The following is a 5,410-nucleotide window of genomic DNA, read 5'->3' on the forward strand; positions in this document are numbered from 1 at the left end:
CTGAACGACCATTCATTTCCTATCAATCTCATGCCGGTTTCCATAAAGAGCTTTGATGTCATCATTGGCATGGATTGGTTGAGTCCCAATCATGCTGATATCATCTGTTTCGAAAAAGCCATCCGTCTCAACCTTCCTTTGGATCAAACTCTCATAATCTATGGCAATAAACTTAGTTCCAATCTTCGTATCATTTCCTGCATCAAAGCTCAAAAGCTCCTGCGAAAGGAGTGCATAACGTTCTTGGCCCATGTAATCAACGAGAAACAGGAAGTTAAAGACCTCGCGAGCATCCCCGAAGTCTGTAACTTTCCTGATGTGTTTCCCGAAGAGCTTCCAGGAATTCCTCCCGAGCGTCAGGTCGAGTTCCGTATTGACCTAATTCCTGGAGCTACTCCCGTAGCGAAGTCTCCGTATCGCTTAGCTCCAGCAGAAATGCAGGAGTTATCCAACCAACTCAATGAGTTGCTCAGTAAAGGATTCATTAGACCGAGTTCCTCACCCTGGGGAGCTCTGGTATTGTTTGTCAAGAAGAAAGATGGATCCTTTTGGATGTGTATCGATTATCGCGGGCTGAACAAGTTGACCGTCAAAAACCGATATCCTCTTCCGCGAATAGATGACCTCTTCGATCAACTCCAGGGAGCCAGTTACTTCTCCAAGATAGACCTTCGGTCAGGGTACCATCAGCTATGAGTTCATGAGAGTGATGTGTCCAAAACAGCTTTTAGAACTCGATATGGACACTACGAGTTCGTAGTGATGCCCTTCGGTCTAACTAACGCACCAGCAGTGTTCATGGACCTGATGAACCGGGTGTGTCGTCCCTATCTGGACAAGTTCGTCATCTTATTCATTGACGACATACTTGTCTACTCCAGAAGCGAAGAAGATCACAAACAGCACTTGAGGCTAGTGTTGGAAACCCTTAGATCCGAGAAGTTGTACGCTAAATTTTCCAAGCGTGAGTTCTGGATTCGGAAGGTAACTTTCCTCGGTCACGTGGTAAGCGAATAGGGTATTCATGTAGATCCTTCCAAGATTAAAGCGATAGAGAATTGGTTGGCACCGAAGACACCCACAGAAATTCGACAATTCTTGGGTCTCGCCGGCTATTATCGGAGATTTATCCAGAACTTTTCTAGAATCGCCAAACCCTTAACCACTCTAACACAGAAAGGTGTACCCTTTCGTTGGAGTGATAAGCAAGAAACCGTGTTCCAGACGTTGAAGAAAGCCTTGTGCAGCGCGCCTGTTCTGTCCCTACCCGAAGGGACAGAGGACTTTGTTGTCTTCTGCGATGCGTCCAATCAAGGCTTAGGCTGAGTGCTTATGCAAAGAGGAAAAGTAATTGTTTATGCCTCTAGACAGCTGAAAGCACACGAGGTCAACTATACCACACATGACTTGGAATTAGGAGTCGTAGTCTTTGCATTGAAGATTTGGAGACATTACCTCTACAGAACCAACTGTACGATCTTCACTGGCCACAAGAGCCTACAGCACATCTTTGATCAGAAAGACTTGAACATGAGGCAACGACGATGGGTAGAACTACTCAGCGATTATGAGTGTGAAATCCGTTATCATCCCGGCAAGGCGAATGTGGTAGTAGATGCCCTTAGCCGAAAGGAAAGTTCGGTCTACAAAGTGAAGAACCAGACGATGACCATCCATTCCATCTTACTCATGCAAATCCGAGAAGCCCAGTTAAAAGCCCTGAAACCCGAGAACGTGGCGATCGAAGCCTTAAGAGGAATGGAAAAGAAACTTGAGATTAGGGGCGACGGAGTCTACTGCTTCATGGATCGGATCTGGATTCCAAAGTCCGGAGGATTCAGGGAGACTGTTATGCAGGAAGCACACAAGACCAAATACTCTGTTCACCCGGGTTCGGACAAGATGTACCTAGATCTCAAGAAACAATACTGGTGGCCAAACATGAAAGCTGAGATAGCTATATTTGTGGGCAAGTGCTTGACTTGCGCCAAGGTGAAAGTCGAATATCAGAAACCCTCGGGTCAGCTCCAGCAACCTGAGATACCTGAATGGAAATGGGAGATGATTACCATGGATTTTATCGCCAAGTTACCCAAGTGTCCGAGTGGGTATGATACCATTTGGGTAATTGTCGATCGTCTGACAAAGTCCGCTCACTTCATTCCGATCAAAGAATCATTCAAGATGGAAAGACTCGAGAGGATTTGTATCCAAGAGGTAGTCCGACTGCACGGTGTACCTACGTCCATTATCTCTGATCGAGATAGTAGGTTTACCTCTAGATTTTGGCAGTCACTCCAAAAGACTCTTGGAACCAAATTAGACATGAGCACATCGTATCATCCTCAGACCGATGGACAAAGTGAGAGAACTATCCAAACCCTGGAGGACATGCTTAGAGCATGTGTCATTGATTTTGGAAAGTCGTGGGACACACATCTACCTTTGATCGAGTTCTCGTACAACAATAGTTACCACACCAGCATCAGGGTTGCCCCGTTTGAAGCCCTATACGGTCGTAAGTGCAGATCCCCTCTGTGCTGGGCCGAGTTGGGGGACACACAGCTAGCCAAGAGTTGAATCCCCGACAGTGCTCTCATTGGTCCTGAAATCATCTGCGAAACCACTGAGAAGATCATCCAAATCCGAGAACGATTGAAAGCTTCACGAGATCGCCAAAAGAGTTACGCTGATAACCGCCGGAAACCTCTGGAATTCCAGGTTGGAGACCGTGTCCTGTTGAAGGTCTCGCCCTGGAAAGGCACAGTACGCTTTGGAAAGCGTGGGAAACTTAACCCTAGGTACATTGGACCCTTCAAGATCCTCGCCAGGATCGGTCCGGTAGCCTATAAACTTCGTTTACCCCATGAGCTCAGTAACATCCATCCTGTCTTCCATGTTTCAAATATCAAGAAGTGCCTATCCGATGAAACCCTAGTAATTCCTTTAGACGAGATCGAGATCAATGAAAACGTCAATTTCGTGGAGGAACCGATCGAAATCATGGATCGAGAAGTCAAACGTACAAAGCAAAGCCGCATCCCGTTAGTGAAGGTCCGTTGGAATGCCAAGTGGGGATCGGAGTTCACTTGGGAGCGTGAAGACTCGATGAAACAGAAGTATCTGCATCTCTTTCCAGATCCATGATTTGTATCTTGACTTGTATCTTAATTTTGAATTTCGGGACGAAATTCCCTCTAACAGGGGGATAATGTGACAACCCGAAACTTCTAACCCATGTAATTGATCTGTGTTTCAGCACTAAAACTTGAGTTCATTGTCTTTTATTAAATCTTGTGATTCCATATTGGGTGCTTTAGACTTAGTATAATTTAGATATGAGTCATAGGAAGGGTTGGAGAGTGTTTACTATCACAAAATCGGGCCAAAACTCACCAAATAAGGTGTGTGCGGCCACACACCTGTGTGTACGGCCACACACCCAACCGCAAACACCCTCAACCTCACACCCAATTCAATTTATGGATGGATACCTCTTCATTCATTCATTTAGATGTTCTCTTCCCTCTCTCTACTTTCTCTCTCTAAATCATCAACTAAGAACACTTGGAAGGCTTCATAATCATGATCTACTTCATCTTCAAGCTATGTATATTGGTAAACACTTGAATCCCAAGCTTAAAACTCATTATGTTCATCATATTCATCATCCCATGAAGATGTACGGCCGTACACCTTCATATGGGGGCAACACACATTCAAAACTCCCAAGTATGAAGAACATACACTTCAAAAATCAACATATGGACTCAAATGAGGAGTGTACGGCCGCACACTATTGTGTACGGCCGCACACACCCTCTGTACAGCCGCACACTCTTGTGTGCTGCCTCACACACACTCCTGGCCGCACTCCCCAACCTTACACTCATTTTCAAGACCATACACCCACTCTAATACCCATTTTTGGCCATAAACTTGCATAAATCATTAAGTTTGGATCATAGGACACTTATTCTTAGTAATTCCAAGCCCTAAGGATGTTTTCCCATCATGTTTAGTCATGGAAAACCTTAGTTCTAACTCATTTATGTGTCATCACATGAAAAATAGGGGCCATAGGAGTTCAGGGCATCCGTTGACACTCGATCTCTACATTAAGCGGTGAGTTCATACCCTTACCCTTTTTCACTATTTTTTTTAACTATTTTCAGGGGGAACACAAGCAAAGTACAAGGGGTTTCTTGTACTCAAAACTTGTTTTCATGTGTGTGTTTCACATTTTATATGCTATTAACACTGATCGTTACAACCGATAATCGTTTGAACATGCAGATCACGTAAACATATATTTGTGAAATGAAATTTAAACTGTTATGTTTTACATATATTTCACAAATGATTTTCCACATTTTATCAGTTAAAAGCGTGACATTGAATCTTTGAACATAGAACTTGTACACTGTTTTGTCGTCGGTAACACTCCACAGAGATACGCGAGTGGAGGATTAGCATATTATTATTAGTAAATTTGTTAGTCCTATATGATTGGAGACACGTCCTCGGTGAACACTCCACAGAGATACGCGAGTGGAGGACTACATCCGTAACCAGAATCTCTGGGTTTAGAGAGCGTGACTTGAGTGTATAGATATATACGGGGCTGACTACCCCACACCTGGCTGCTAGCTACAACCGAACCGAAATGGTTCAAGGGTGGCGAGAGTCATAAGGTGATGTGGACTACTTATTGCCATATCTAGTGTATCATATGGTTATGGAACTCGCAATTAGGATATCAGTGATTTACTTAATAGTAATAATGAATAACTTAACACATTTTACAAGATAACCAGGTTTCAGAATACATCTTTTCCATTGATAACCAACATTCAGGAAAGTATGGGGCTTTCCTGGGAAACGTTTACATAACTAGAAAAGTGTAACAAAACGGATAAATTTACATATGTTACAATTGGTAAAAACACAATCAGGAAAGTATGGGACTTTCCTGGGGATACATTGGTACGTAACCAGAACAGAATAACAAACCAGATAACATAACTGTAAATTTTCACAAGAGTAAACGTATTTTCAATGTACAACTATACTTTACATGTTGAGAACAAAAACCAATCTTTTTAGGAAAATATGGGATTTTCTTGGTGTATGTAACATTTTCATAAATAGAAAGGAAACTTGAACACTTTCACAAAACAAAAACCGCTTATGAACTCACCAGCGTTATGCTGATTTTCAAATCGCTTGTGTTCTCAGGTAAGCGTTAGAACAGGTACCCGAAGATCATTTTGTTCCAGGTCGGAATATGCAGAAGACTTGTCTCGTTTTGTTTATATATATACTATGTATCACAATTGTACAACTTACTTTTGAAACAAATGTAAACTTTCCTATATGTAATGTACTGGTTGTTTCACTTTACTTACTA

The sequence above is a fragment of the Lactuca serriola genome, chromosome 9 (assembly GCF_051521515.1).
Source record: "Lactuca serriola cultivar US96UC23 chromosome 9, Lser_US96UC23_V15, whole genome shotgun sequence".
Lineage (NCBI taxonomy): Eukaryota > Viridiplantae > Streptophyta > Magnoliopsida > Asterales > Asteraceae > Lactuca > Lactuca serriola.